At 33.0% G+C, this 16,878-nt stretch overlaps 1 protein-coding gene across 3 annotated transcripts in view; it reads right to left on the reverse strand.

The window, feature by feature from the left end:
* The window catches only part of DPP10 (dipeptidyl peptidase like 10), a 1,433,428-nt gene that overhangs the window by 505,587 nt on the left and 910,963 nt on the right, over positions 1-16,878 (reverse strand). The gene's annotated exons all lie outside the window — the stretch shown is intronic.

The following is a 16,878-nucleotide window of genomic DNA, read 5'->3' on the forward strand; positions in this document are numbered from 1 at the left end:
AGGCAGATTTTCTATCATTTAGCTATAATTCAGCCCCTTTCCAAACTCATGTTGACATATTCTTTCATCCGAAATATACAGTTTTGATGTAAAAACCAAAAATAGTAGAGTTGAGGAACTTAAACTGTATGACAAAACTCTCAAGTCAGAAAAAAGTTCACCAAGTAAGCAGAATAATTACATACTTCCACCAAAATATTAGTACCCAACAAATAAAGTGGATTTGACATTTGACTTAAAGTTCAAATAATAAAATACTAGAATATTAATGACAAAGCACATGTTTTATACTAGTCTTTGACAGATAAGCTAGGTGTGAACCTCTTTCTATATTCTAATATCTAAGAAATGAAAAGATAATAGATTTTGAATACTAAAATCAGGAATCACAAACACCCTTTTAGATGCAAGAGGTTATAGACAGCAATATTGCATTTTCTTTGCAAATTAATAGCATTGTTTATTTTCTGTATAAATTCATCTTTGTAACCTTTCAGCTGTGACCTTCACTCTGGCTTAAAATAAAATGTCAAGGATATATACTAACCTCATTAGATTTTATTTTTAAAAGGTTCAACACTTATTGCAGCAAGAGCTTTGCTTTTTTCTAGCTAAAAAGCTGAGGCAGAGTCAATAACTTCAAATGCAATTCCCTCTCAGATAAATCAATCATATATTTAACCTATAAAATAACTGCCAAGAAAAAATTGAAAAAAAAAAGTTATAGTAAAAATAGTGAGAATTGTTTGATTCTAATTTTAGCATAAGACATTGTGATTGTACAGAGACTTGTAAAACAAAATGCTGTTAGATAATGATAAGCATTTGATCACTTGCCTGGCAGTCTGACACACCAGAATTTCTGAATTTATTCACAAATTTTTTAGTTTCATTCAAAAAATTTCAAGGCTATAAGTGCAGTATTGTAAAGGACAGGAGACATATTTCTGTCCTGCCCTGAGGGGTTTGCACATGCTTAACAAAAAATATAATAGATGTCAGGCTGGGCTCAGTGGGTCACACCTATATCTCAGCTCTTTGGGAGGCCAAGGCGGGTGGATCACTTGAGGTCAGGAGTTTGAGAACAGCCTGGCCAACGTGGTGAAACTCCCTGTCTCCAAAAATATATATATAATACAAAAAAATTAGCCTGGTGTGGTGTGTGCCAGTAGTCCCAGCTACTTGGGAGGCTAAGGTGGGAGAATTGCTTGAACCAAGGAGGCAGAGGTTGCAGTTAACTGAGATTGTACTGCTCCAGCCTGGGTGACAGGGTGAGACTTTGTCTCAAAAAAAAATTACATATACACACATACACACACACACACACACACACACACACACACACACATACACACACACACACACATATATGTGTATATATATATATATATATATATATATATATGTATATACACATATATATATATATGTCTGTATAAGGATATCATCAGTATAAGGACACTAAATGAGTGAGTGCTAAATGAGTTTGGAAACAGAAAGAGAATGTCTCAAAAAAAAAAAAAAAAATCAGAGAAGGCCTCGCTTAAATATAAAATGACCAATTCTCACTAATTCCTGGGTAAGAATGCAAAATGGTACAGTCACTTTGGAAGATAATCTGTTTTTTTTTTTTTTTTTTTTTTAAATAAAACTAAACAAATCCTTATCATACAATCCAGTAATCATGCTCCTTGGTATTTACCCAAAAGAAGTTGAAAATGTATTAGCTCAGAAAAACCCACACACGAAGTTTGTAGGAGTTTTATTAATAATCAGCAAAATTGGTAAGTAACCAAGATGTCCTTCAGTAGGTGAATGGCTAAATAGATACATTTTATAAATGGGTTATTATTCTGTGCAAAAAAAAAAAAAGAGCTATCAAGCCATGAAAAAACATGAAGGAAACTTAAATGCATATTATAGGTGAAAGAAGCCAATAAGAAAAGGCTACATAGTGTATAATTTCAACTACATGACATTTTCAAAAAAGCAAAACTATAGAGACAGTAAAAATATCAGCAATTTCAAGGGATGGAAAGAACAGGTGAACACAGAATTTTTAAGGTGGTGAAGTTATTCCATATGATTCTATAATGGTGGATACGTGTCCCTATTTACTTGTCCAAACCCACTGAATACACTCCACTGAAGAGTGAACCCACATGGACTTTGGGTGACAATGATGTGTCAATATAGGTTCATCAGTGATAGCAAATGTGCCACTCTGGTGGGGGATTTTGATAATGGGGGAAGCTATGCATGTAAAAGTCATGGGGTGGGGGGGGGGTGGGGGAAGAAAATATGGTAAATTCCTGTACTTTTCATTTAATTTTGCTGTGAATATAAAATTCAACTGAAAAATAATCTATTAGCAAAAAAACCTATTTAAAAAAACCCTGCGTATTACAGGTTTCAAAGGGCAGAGGAAGGGAATAGTAAGGGTAATGGAGTAAGAACATTTGAGATAAAAGGATAAGTGTTTGTTGTTTCATAAGCCAAAAATCTCTTAATTCCAGATTTCAACATCCATCAGAAAAGTATGGTATTTTAATCAGATGAGCTCATTTTATTAGGGTTTCAGTAATATGTTTATTCTATGAGACCTATATCTATATCAAACCTTGGTTTTATTGAGATAAATTTCAAAATTTTTAAATGTCCCTATCACATAAATTTACCATTATTCTGTCTAATCAGATCCCTTCAATTTTTAGAGAATTATATTTTATCATATATATTTGAAAAACATTAATTTATTGGATACGATAAATTTAAATTGGTAAAGGTGGGAGGTAGGCATGTGCTTATTTCAGTGAAAGGGATTATGCTAGCACAATCTGTTAAATAAATGATCCTAATCTGTTAAATAAAAAAAAACTGTATTATATATAAATACCTTTTATAGTCATGCATCTGTTTGTCTTCCAAAAATATTTAGTTTGTTTCTAATGAGTTCCACATATTTCATTTACATTTTTAAGAAAAAAGTGAATAAATAAAAAATAAGGCTGTAAATACACCACACCAAATAATCTTATTTTCAAAAAATACTTTGGTAATTTTCAAACATGACATCCTTCATGTGAGCTTTAAAATCATATTACAACTCATTCAAATAGAAATTTTATTAAAATAGCACTATATATATTATATACATATACACACCCAGAGGAAACTGGAAAATTTTAAACATTGCACAACATTAAGGTTTTTCATTCAGAACTATTCCATCCACATTTTATGTACATTAATACTACTTTATCTTTGATTTTTCATATAAGTCTTCAAATTAAATTTAGTGCAAAGTATATATAGTTTGGTACTGTGAACAGAACATTTTCCATTCTCAATCTAAATTACTTTTATATCCACAGGTTAATGATTACATTATATACTATACATTTTCTTAAAAATTTCAATAAATATTGAGTTTTTATTTTCTACGTATTCAATTATATCAACTGTAAAAATATTATTTATTTATTTATTTTCCAACATTTAAGCAACTGGTTATATTATGTATGCATTTGCTTCCCAGGTAATTGAAGATTCATACAGAGTTGCAAGAAATATTACAGAGAAATTCTGTGTACCCTTCATTCAGTTTCTGTCAATGACAAGTAACATCCTGCATAATAATATCACAAAAAGAAACAGGCACTGATATGCTCCGTTAACCTTACTGAGATTTCCTCAGATTTACATGTATTCATTTATGCATGTGTGCTCTTGTGTGTTTAGTTCTATGCAACTGCATCACATGTGACATGCACCACAGTCAAGAAAGTTCCATCACCAGGATCTCTTGTGCTATCCTTTTATTACCACAGTCCCAGACACGATCCCTTCCTAACCACTGCTCTATTCTCCATCCTTAAAATTCTGTAATTTTAAGAACACTATATAATTGGAATCATACCACACCTAAGCTTTTGGATTGACTTTTATCACTCAAAATAATTCCCTTGAGATCTATCCAAGTAGTTGAGAGTATCAATAATCTATTCCTTTTGATGGCTGGGTAATATTCCAGGGTATCAATTCACCACTCTTTGTTTAACTCTTCACTCGTTGAAGAACATTTGAGTTTTTTGTTACTTTTGGTTTTGGGACATTATAAATAAAGTTGCTATGAACAGTTGTTTATAGATTTTTATACAAACAGAAATTTTCTTTTCTCCAAAACAAATGCCCAAATATGCAGTTGCTGAGTCAAATGTAAACATATAACCGTTTTGTTTAAAAATTCCACATGCTTTTTTAGAGTAGTTCTACCACTTTACATTCTCACTAGCAATGTATAAATGATCCAGTTTCTCTGCATCCTTGGCAGCATTTGACGTCATGAAAAAATGGCTATTCTTGCATATGTGTAGTGATATCCCCTTGTTGTTTAATTTGCATTTCTCTAATAGCTAATGAGGTTGAACATCACTTAATGCATTTATTTATGATCCACATATAATCTTCAGTGAAATATCTGTTCATGTCATTCACCCATTTTCTAACTGAATTAGTTTGTTTGTGTGTTTAACTACTGAGTTTGAAGAGTTCTTTGTCTATTCTAAATACAAATCCTTTGCCAGATATGTGAATTTCAAATATTTCCCTCCAGTCTATAACTTCTCTTTTTACCCTCTTCAAAAAATGTTTTGCAGAGAAAAAGGTATCATTATTTATGAGGTCCAGGTAATCAATTTTTCCTTTCATGATTCTTGCTTTTGCTGTCAATTCTAACAATGTTTCGTCTCTTTTTTTGAAACTTTTTCATAAGAAAGGTTATAGTTTTATATTTCACATATTAGTCCCTGCTCTATTTTGAGTTACTTTTTATATATGTTTGCACATGGCATGAGGCTTATTTTGTTTTGTGTCTATGGATGCCTAATTTTTCCAATTTCATTTTTGAAAAACATTTGTTGAACTCTAGTAAATTATTTAACTAGCTTCAATGTGAAAAATGATATTGAACTGGACAAGTTGGCTCATGCCTGTAATCACAGCTCCTTGGGAGGCTGAGGCAGGTGGATCAGTTGAGTTTAGGAGTTAGTTCAAGGTTAGAGTGAGCTATGACCATGCCACTCACTACTGCACTCCAGCCTGGGCAACAGAGTGAGACCTAACCCCAAAGCTAAAAAATTTAATTTTTCTTTTTTTAAATGTTGAATGATCACAGTCTTAGTGATATTCCTGTCTTTTTTTTTTTTTTTTGCCTTTCTTGCTGTCTTTAGGTGAGGAGGGGAATATGGCACAATTTTTGTTAAATAATTATTTACAAATAACCTAATTATTTGTGTTAGGAAATTCCTACTGAATCAATGGAAACACAGAAGGAGTCTGTAAAAATGTTGATTTTAACAAATTCTATTTTGCATTTTATGCTGTCTTTGTAAGACATTGTATACAGAGGAAAAAAATGGAAAACTAACCATGCATAAAGGCTTAGACACTCTAAAAGAATACATGTTGAGTTCAGAACTATGATTTGAGGAAATCAATGAACATAGTTAAAATTGTTGTGTTAAAATCAAACTCTTTTACATACATATATTTCTCCTTTAACACATTGTTATAAAAATTACATAAATAAAATTTCCTATTTACAACTACCCTGTATGTCTGTAACAAAATCCAACCAACCATGTTGAATTATTATTTTTATACTATCAGATTAATATGTTAAACTTTTATTTAAATGTTTACATCTATGTTGATGAATAAAAATACAGAGTCCTTTATTCCCCATTTTGTATTATATTAATCACTTAGCACATTAACGTGTTTATTCAATATCTTTGAAGTTGTATTTATTTTCTGCGTTCTGGAATTGTTTAATAGTTTTAATAATGAGAATACTTTTTAACTCCAATTGCCCCTGAAACTTATCCTAAAACCAATTTCAAAGTAACTCAAACAATTGTAAATAAATCTTCTCTTTAAACAATAATCAGAAGGAGAGGTATGTGCAATTTAAGAATTAATGTATTTGGCTTTATTCAATACTGAGAAAACTATATACTTCATTCATTTCTTTGGGTTTTCTTTTGCTTTTTTGTTGCTTTCTTTGTTCCTTTCCTTAAATTTTTCTTAGCTGCTAGGTATTATCCCTGAGGCTTCTTGAATTTTTTATTCCTAGAATAAAGACTCCTTCCTTATACACATAATGAATAATTAAGATTCTTTTTTGATAGCCTCCAAGGCTAACTTCTATCCCCTAGCTCTTTTTATGAATGAGCTTTCCCCATGTCTCATCATAATCATCTGGGATGTTCATCCTTTGCAATCAATCCTCTCTCTTTTGAATGTCCCCCAAGCCCTACTGGGTATTGGTATCCTCATTTCACAGTCAGTCTCAGCAATGTTGACAAAGATCACATGGCTAGTAATTGGCAAAGCTGAAATTTGAACCTGCATCTCTCTGACTTTAAGTTTTCTTCATTAAGCTATACTGACTCCTAAAAAATAAATTTTCTTTCCTTTTCTCCTTAATAATATATTAATAGCATCTTTTCACACTATACAATTTTATAAAAAATATTCCAGTAATATTCTTCTTGCCTTTTAGCCACAAGAACTTTCTTCCAACTGAAATCCAACTCCTTAGTGAAAACCCCTCTGGACCTTATTAGCATCCCATTCTGCCTCAACTTGCCCAGGAATATAACATTAGCATATTCTCATTTCTCAAAGAGAGAAATGTCACAGCATTGACTACAATGTAGGATTTTTTTTTTTGCTTTCTTCAAGACAATTGTCTACAATATGGCTTAAATTCCAAGCTCACCTCCTGCTCACTGTTACAGATAATTTAGAGTCACAACTGAATTGTCATCAGCAAACATTTATTACACACATTGCAATCTAATTTAGCAGAAACTTAATTTATGTTAGAATCAGACCCAGGGAGAATCACCGAGAGAAATCTTACAATTTAATATATTTAAATAACTTTCTCTTTATTTTTACTTAGCAAACAGAGAAACCTGGATATCAATCATTCATCTCAATCGCTCACACTGAACAATGAGAAGGTGGCTCAGAAGAAAAATGATATAGATTGTAAATAATTTTAAGAGATGTTCTTTCATATAAAGCTTGTTTCCCATTAACCTTTAGAGAAAAATTCTAAAATGAATACTTAGTCCCTAATGTAAAAAATATTGCTAAAATTGAATATTTACCTCTCATAGACTGTTCTCTTTACTAGCAAGGTGTTTGAGAATGTATCTCATCTCTAGTAATTCTAACACTAAATATAAGACACAATTATATGTGTGTGTGTGTGTATATATACACACACATACATATATATATAGAGAGAGTGTATACATGTATGAAAGTCTGAAAACCTAATATATGTTAATAGTTGCTATTAAAGATGTAAATATTTGTTAATCCTGTAGGATACTATGTTACAATTATGAATAGTGGCACAAAAATTCAAATAAATGCATGGTTTAACAATTCACAAGTATTTACAGAGCTAGAAACAGAACCCTCTTTGGTTAAATAGTTACAAAGTATTGTATCTTAGGTAAAAAGTTCAGCTTTGGCAATATGAATGTGGCAACAGAACTGAAGTTGAATAATTCACTCCATGTTCATTTCTCTGCTCTATTTGGTCATTTAAGAACAGAGACTGCTATGGGTATTTCTGTTCTTTCTTCCAAAAATCCAATCTTGCTTTCAAATGGCCTTTTGAAATGAGTTGGCTGCATAATCTTTGTAGAAAAAAAGAAAGTTCTTCAGCATTCAACTGAAGAAAAGCTAATTTATGACTTTAAGTTCTTGGTACCTCTTTGTTGAAAATAATTGTGTTAGTTTTATCTAATTTATTCTTGATATTAGAGGTTCAGAAATATTTCTTTTAATTTAAATCCTATTCAAAATAATTTCCTATTAAAACAGAAAGAAAAATCTAATCAGGTAGTTATTCAAAATTTCCCACAAGAAGAACAAGCCATTTTCCTTTCTGCTCACATGCTTCTCTTTTAGCTGGGTTTTCCTGGTACTACCTCCTCTATTCCCAGGACTGTGATTTAAATATTTATTTATTCTTAATCATTATCTTCATTTTCCATGGTTAGTGTCATATGGGATAGTCTTCTAGTGCATTTCCATTTTAAATATTATTGAATAGCTCATTGAAATAACATCACTTCTACCCCTCCTTGCAGAGCTAATTGAAACTACAGAATGCAAATCACAAGAGTCAAGATTAAATTCTAGATTTTTCAAAATATCTGCTGTTTGTATATTCTCTAACTAGTCACGAGATCCTAAGGTTGTGTTTTAGTACTTAACATCTGAAATATAAATTCTATTCTTATTTTAATTTTTTATTTGCATTCTTTTCTTTCCCTAGGATGCTGAAACTTTAGGCGGCAGATGAAATATTGTCTAAATTTATGTCATTTGAGATCAGGATAAGATCGCAAGCTTGCTTTTAATGCTTCCTAATTTATCACCTAGAAAATGAACAAAAGTTTGTTCTTTCCTACTTAAGAAATTTACAGTTTTTAATGTAAATTTAAGAACTAAAAGTACATAGTAGCTAATATGGTTTGGCTACGTTTCAACCCAAATCTCATTTTGAATTGTAACTCCCACAATTCCCATGTGTTGTGGTAGGAACCTGGTGAAAGGTGATTGAAATACATGGGTGAGTCATTCCTGCACAGTTTTTATGATACTGAATGAGTCTCAAGAGATCTGATGGTTTTAAAAATGGGAGTTTCCCTCCACACTCTTTCTTTTTGCCTTCTGTCATCCCTGTAAGATTGACTTGCTCCTCCTTGCCTTCAATCATGATTGTGAGGCCAGACTAACCTTGTAAAACTGTAAGTCCAACAAACCTCTTTCTTTTGTAAATTGCCCATTCTTGGGTATGTTTTTATCAGCAGTGTGAAAACGAACTAATCCAGCAGGAGAACAGAAAAAATAAAAAGATACATCCTGGTACATTTTGTATAGATGTTTTGGGTCATGTTTTGTTTTGTGTTTCACATAAAAGAAGACTTACATGGAAATCACCAAGCAAAGTACTCAGATCATTTAATTTAGGCCACTGCCTTTATTATTATTAAAATGTAAGATGTATACAGCAATATCAAACATCTTCAAATTGTTCAATTTCAGACACACAAAAAATATTTTCCATTCTCTTGGAATATTTGTTACTTTCATAGTTGTTCTTTTTGGCCAAAATGTTTGTACATGTATTCTCAGATTTACCTTTAGAAACACAATATGAAGTTGCTTCTTTATAGTTAATGGAAAAATATAGTGAAATGTAAAGTCTATCCAGAAGTCTGTTTTCAGAGGTGTGTTTATGCTGACTTTGTAAGGTTCAAAATATGAATCACAAAAATAATAATCTATAATTCAGGTTCTTCCATGAAGGAAACCAAATAGCTTGTCCCTTAGTATTGTGAAACCTAATGCATCTATTCAAGAAAAAGTCAGAAAGGAAAAGTCAATCACACCACATCTATTTTTACAGTCCCAGCAAATCACCTTTGTTCCTCTTGGCATACCAAGGATTTCCTTTCATATCTCTCTTTTGCCTTTTCTTAGTCTTTCTGATCTCTTATTGCAGCAATAACTAGGTTTCTTGAAAAAAAAATTAACAAAAGTGTACAGTCAATTTCTGATCAATTCTACTAACTAGAACTGCTTTTGACTTGGATTATCCCTATAGCTGACAAACCCGAATAATACATAATCCTTTATTTAATTTCTTTCCTGGGTCAGATAATCATCCAATGAATGTTCTTTCCTATCTGAGTATATTTCCAAAATGAGACTTCTGTACAGAAAGCCACATTTTAATTATAAACACATTTTAAAAATTCAACATGGGGTAAGTTACTAAATTAAGACCAAACTGTGTCTACTATATTAAATAGAATGAAGAGGACAGCTGACAAATAAGATGTTATTTATTATCTGCTTCTTTCTTTTTTCTCCCCAAACTCTGCTCTCTTTTCATCAAATATAGAAATAATTATTAGAAAATTCATAATAAACACATAAAAGCATAAACTGCAAGAAGTTTACCTCTTATAATGCCTTCACTTTTCCTGCGGTGCCCAGCACACTGTAATAAATCTAATCTCTGCTTCTCTATTCTCAAAAGGGAATAAGCATGATGCTGCAAAAACAGTGATCAGATTTAGAAGGTCAACCCTTCACTAGCAGGTATCTCCTTGGCTAGGTCATTTATTTATGCACGATTTTTTTTTTTTTTTTGCATTTGCAAAGACAAACGGTTGGACTAAATCACACTATATCCAGCAGTGTTCTAAGGACTCTAGTGAACTCTTCCAGGACAGAGAAGAGATGAGGGAAGGACAGAGGCTATGTGATTAGGACTCTTCAACCAGAAAAATGCTGCTTTCGTGTGTCTGATTCTTCGCATAGAATTGTATTTGAAGCACTACACATATATGCTTGCTCACACAAAAAACATATAAACACTCAAGATGAACCACAAACTAGCATGCATCTCTTAGGATCTCAAATTTCTGGTATATTTTATACTAGTTCTTTTCCTTTTCAGCAGAGATTCAAAGTGCTCATCAAATAATATACTTTCAGGTTCTGAAGGACTATTATTAAATTTTACCTCAAACTTATCATCTCTTGAGTACCTAAGTCAAGAGCTTTAGGATTTACTCATAGTTTTAATTAGCCAAATTAGTCAATTATTCAAAATGCTAATCATTCTCAAACCTCTTTTTGAGACCTTTTCAAATTAACATCTCCAGAATATGAGTAAAGAATCTAAATATGAAAAATGTATTAAGGTTTTTCACATTCTGAGAAGAACATTCAAACACTGTGTTATACACATGTTTGTATACACATGCACCCTGAAATGATGTTATCCTTTTACCCTAAAGTGTTATGGCTCTATGAAGTCATATTTAAGTTCGTCCTTCACATATGCTGTTTGCTTCTATCACATTACCATGACCAATTTTTATTCCATGTCTTTATTACCCTACAGCAGAGGTTTCTGGGGTAAAGCTTGTAAACTTCAGCAAGACAGGGGCCACAGAAGTCAAAACTGTATTCATAATAACACAAAGACATTATTGTCCTTGTCCATGGGTTGAAATTTTCACTTGTGATGCAAGAGCAATGGTGGATAACACTCCAAGCACCCTTTCCAAACATTGTCATTCTATTCTTTATGGCCATATAGTCTCAATTTAAAAATAAACCAGTTTCAGTTAAGAATTAAGTAGTAAAAAAAAATTAATTGTACTAAATCTTGACTCTGAAGATCTTTTTAATATCTGTGTGGTGAATTATGTCAAAAAACGGAAAAGCGTATGGGCAGTTGCCTGAGTTATGCGCTAAACTCACCACGTTGTTTCTCATGGAACAATATTTTTACTGGAAGGAATGAATAACAAACTACAATTATTGAGATTTAAGTGTTTGACAGATGTTTTTCTCCAAAATGAGGTAACCTTTTCTTCACAAAACCCACAATTGGCTGTATGTGTTACAAACAATCAAACTCAAGCTTTCAAGAAAGAAAAGAAATTTTAGAAAACTGATATTCTCCATCTTAGTTTGCTAATTTCTCAGTATTTCTCTAGTAAGCTTCTTCTAGTGAAATCATCAGTAAAATTAATCATGAATTTAAAAAACATACAATCACATGTTACTAAATGACCGGGATATGTTCTGCGAAGCATGTCATTAGGTAACTTCATGGTTGTGTGAACATCGTAGAGTATACTTACACAAACAGAGATGCTAAAGCCTACTGCTTACCTATGCTGTTTGGTACAACCTATTGCTCCTAGGCTACAAACTTATATTGCCTGATAGTGCACTGAATACCGCAGGCAATTGTAACATAATGGTAACTGTCTGTGTATCTAAACATTGAAAAGGTATAGTAAAAATACAGTATAAATGATAAAAAAAGGAGTACACCTGGATAGGGCACTTCAAGAATGGAGCCTGCAGGATTGGAAGTTGCTCTGAGTAGATCAGTGAGTGGGTGGTGAGTAAACGTGAAGGCCTAAGATATACTGTACACTACTGTAGACTTTATAAGCACTGCACACGTAGTCTACGTTAAAGGTATAAAAACATTTTCCTTTCTTTAGTAGTAGATTAACCTTAGCTTCCAGTAACTCTTTTACTTTATCAACTTTTTTCATTGTTGACACTTTTGGAAGAAGCTTAAAAACACAAACACGTTTCACAACTGAACACAATTATTTTCCTTCTTTATAGCCTTATTGCATAACTTTTGTCTATTTTAATGTTTTTTATTTTTAAAAAGCTAAGACATAAACACAAACACATTAGCCTAGGCCTACACAGGGTCAGTATCATCAATATCACTGTCTTCCACCTTCATGTCCTATTCCACCGGAAGGTCTTCTGGGTAAATAACATGCATGGAGCTCACATCTCCTATGATAACCATGCCTCCTCCTGGAATACCTCCTGAAGAATCTTTCTGAGGCTGTTATACAGTTAACTTATGTTTTAGTAAGTAGAAGGATTATACTATAAAATAATAAAAAGTGTAGTAAATTAAATAGATAATCCAGTAATATAGTAGTCTGTTATCATTATTATTATGTACCATATGTAATTCTATGTAATATAATTTTACAGGACAGGCAACACAGGTTTATTTATGCTAGCGTCACCACAAACCCCTGAGAAATGCATCAGGCTATTATGACCTTATGACGGCTATGTCACTGGGTGATAAGAACTTTTCAGCTGAATCATAACCGATATATGAAAGTCTGTCATTGGCCTAAATGACATTATAATGTGTATGAATATGTAATAAACTCCACTGACATTTGGAAGACCTGCATAAGTCAGTGAAATAACATTTTACAAATGACCAATTCATACTACACAAGCAGACATGGGTAAGAGTCTTTCAACATGTAAGACGGACCAATGGACTTTAATATAGCAGAATATTAAAATATTATTCAGATCTTGCACTGCAATTAACCTTCAAGCATCTAGCATTTATCTAGTTTTCACGAACAGGAAAAAACCTCTACAATTATCTAAAATAGCTATTAACATTCATATCCTGTTTCTAACTATGTATCTTTATGAGGTCAGAATTTCTACATATTGCTCAATTAAAACAATATATTGCAAAAGAATTAATAGAGGCGCACATATGAGAATTTTGCTATCTTCCACTGAGTTAGACATTAAACACAGTTGTAAAAATGTAAAACAATACTATTCATTTTGCTAGTTTTTTGTTTTGAAAAACATAGTTGTTTTCATTGTTATTAATATTTATATATAATTGTATATTATTGTCATTTTAAATAAAACATTTTATTTGAAGTCCCAGAATTTGTTTGCAATGTCTAATTTTATAAATGGTGATATGTAATTCAAATGCCTCAAAGTATTTTTGGGTCTTCAATACTTTGTTAGAGTACACTACACTAAGTCCTACTAAATGTACTTTATTGAGTATTTGACATGTTTATGTTTCTCCACATTTCAAACTACCAGGGTTATAATAAATATTCAAGCTGCAAAGGATGTTGACTTTCTTTTTTATTTGGTAATATCATCAGCTTTAATAACTTTCTTGTATTATTATTTACTACTTCATTATCAAGAACTTTCACTAAACAATACTCTGACATTTTTATTGCAAAAGCGGATAACCAGATAAATTTGTCACTGGTCAATACAAGCATACTCATTTCACTGTGCTCTGCTCAATTACACTTTCCAGACATTGTTTTTTTTTTACAACTTGTGGGGTTGTGATAGCCTGTTGTCAAGCAAGCCTGTTGACACAATTTTCCCAATAGCATGCAGTCATTTCATGTCTCTGTGCCAAACTTTGGTAATTGTCACAATCTTTCCAACTTCATTATTATTATATCTGTTATGGTGATCTGTGATCAGTGATCTTTGATGCCACTATCGTACTTGTCTTCAGGAGCCATGAACCATGCCCATATAAGACCATAAATATTGCGTGTGTTCTAACTGCAACATCAACAAGCTGATCCTCCCTCCCTCTCTCTCTCTCTCTCTCTCTCTCTCTCTCCAGGTCCCCATATTCCCAGAGACATGACAACACTGAAATTAGGGCAACCACAGTAGCCTCTGAGTATTCCAGTGAAAGGAAGCGTCAAACATCTCTCACTTTAAATCCAAAACTAAAAGCAATTAAGCTTAGTGAGGAAGGCACAGCAAAAGCTTGGGTAAGCTTGTTGCTCCAAACAGCCAAGTTGTGAATGCAAAGGTAAAGTTATTAATGGAAATTAAAAGTGCTACTCTGGCGAACACCCAAAACAGCCTTATTGTTGATATGAAGAAAGTTTTTGTGGTTTGGATGGAAGAAAAAAGTATCCACAGCTTTCCCTTAAGCCAAAGCCTAATCTAGAGTAAGGTCCTAAGTCTCTTCAATTATGTGAAGGCTGAGAGAGATGAGAAGGCTGCAGAAGAAAACTTGAAGTTAAGAGAGATTGGTTCATTAGGTTTAAGGAAAGATCTTATTTCCATAACATCAAAGTCCAAGGTAAAGCAGCAAGTGCTGATGTAGAAACTGCAGCCAGTTATCAAGAAGACATAGCTAGGGTCATTGATGAAGGTGGCTACACTAAACAACAGGTTTTCAATGTAGACAAAATAGCCTTCTATTGTAAGAAGACACTATCTAGGATTATCATAGTTGGAGAGGAAAAGTCAATGGCTGGCTTCAAAACTTCAAAGGAGAGGGTTACTGTCCTATTAGGGGCTAATGCAGCTGGTGACATTCAGTGGAAGCCAATGCTCATTTACTGTTCTCAAAACCCTGGGACCCCTAAGAATTATGCTAAAGCTACTCAGCTTGTACTTTACAAGTGAAACAAGAAAGCCTGAATGGCATTTGTATGTAGCATGGTTTACTAAATATTTTAAACCCACTGTTGAGACTTACTACTCATAAAAATTTTCCTTTTAAAATATCACTGCTCGCTGACAACTCACCTGGGAGCCCTGATGAAGATGTATATAGATATTAATGGTTCTTTTCATGCCTGCCAATACAACACCCATTCTGTAACCTACAGATCAAGGAGTAATTTTGATTTTCAAATGTTAGTAATTAAGAACTACATTTGATAAGGCTGCCATAGATATTGATTCTTCTGAAGGATCTGGGCAAAGTGAATTAAAAATCTTCTGGAAAGAATTCACATTTCTAGATGCCATTAAGAACATTTGTGATTTATGTGAAAAGGTCAAAATATCAACATTAACAGGAGTTTGGAAGAAGTTGATTCCAATCAACACTGATAATTTTACAAGGTTCAAGACTTCAGTGAAGGAAATAACCGCACATGTGGTAGGAGCAGCAAGAGGATTTGAATTAAAAGTGGAACGTGAAGATAAAACTGAACTGCTACAATCTCACAATAAGTCTTGAATGGTTGAGGAGTTTTTTCTTATGGATGAGGGGAAAGGAGAAGTTTCTTGATATGGAATCTAGTCCTGGCTAACATGCTGGAAACACTGTTGATATGACAACAAAGGACTTAGAATATTACATCAATTTAGTTGTTAAAGAAGTAGGATTTTAGAGGAGTAACTCCCGTTTTGAAAGAAGGTCTAGTGAGGAGAAAATGCTATCAAACAGCATTGCATGCTATGGAGAAATCTTTTGTGAAAGAAACTGCCAATTAATGTGGTAAACTTTATTTCTGCCTTATTTTAAGAAATTGTCACAGTCTCCCCAACCTTCAGCAACGACTATCTTGTTCAGTCAGCAGTCACCAACATCAAGACAAGACCCTCTATCAGCAAAAAGATTATGATTTGTGAAAGGCTCAGATCATTATTAGAATTTTTTAGCAATAAAGTAATTTTTATTTAAGGTCTATCTATATATATATTTTAAGAGGGAGTCTCGCTCTGTCACCAGTCTGGAGTGCAGTGGCATGATCTCGGCTCGCTGCAACCTCTGCCTCCCAGGTTCAAGCCATTCTCCTGCCTCAGCTTCCTGAGTAGCTGGGACTACAGGCATGTGACACCAAGTCCAGCAAAGTTTTGTATTTTTTTTTTAGTAGAGATGGAGTTTCACCATGTTGGCCAGGATGGTCTCTATCTCTTGACCTCATAATCTGCTAATTTGGCTTCTCAAAGAGCTGATATTGCAGGTGTGAGGCACCACACTTGGCCAGGTCTGTCCATTTTTATAACACACAATGCTATTGCACACTTAATAGACTACAAATGCTATAAACATAACTTTTACATGCAGTGAAAAACCAAAAAAAAAATTGTATGATTTGCTTTATTGGAACAGTTGTTTAATTGCAGTGTTCTGAAATTAAACCTACAATATCTACAAGGTATGCCTGAATTTATTGAGAACTTAGTTTGTAATAGAAACTATCATGAATAATATAGTAAATATAGAAAGCAGTGTAGGTGGTAAAGGTAGAAACCTTATTCTAGGCTTCAAATATAATAAGAAATCCAGGTGGCTCACAATAAAAGAGGCCATCGCACCTGTTAATTGTGTTGGTAATGGTTTGTTACCAGAGTGATAGTGAACAAAGAAGCAGGCAGCTTCCAGAGACGCTTCCTCCATAGAAACTCTGGGGAAAGTAATAAAGAAAAATGGTTAGACTAAGCTTTATCAAAATTCTAGGAAGTGGTCAAATGTTTACAGAAGTCAAAAAAATGCTGAAAGAAGAAAAGGCAACTTAAAAACAGAAGAAAAGCTTTGTGGGTTTTTATTTGCCATTATCCCAGCCCTCTCCCTGCTGGGTGATGATATTTAACTTAGCAGCCAGCACTCAGCATATAGAATCTTGGTTCCTAGTTCTGGAACAAATAGGGTAGAACTTA

Source organism: Sapajus apella, unplaced genomic scaffold, assembly GCF_009761245.1.
Source record: "Sapajus apella isolate SASKATOON/1434 unplaced genomic scaffold, GSC_monkey_1.0 scaffold72, whole genome shotgun sequence".
Classification (NCBI taxonomy): domain Eukaryota; kingdom Metazoa; phylum Chordata; class Mammalia; order Primates; family Cebidae; genus Sapajus; species Sapajus apella.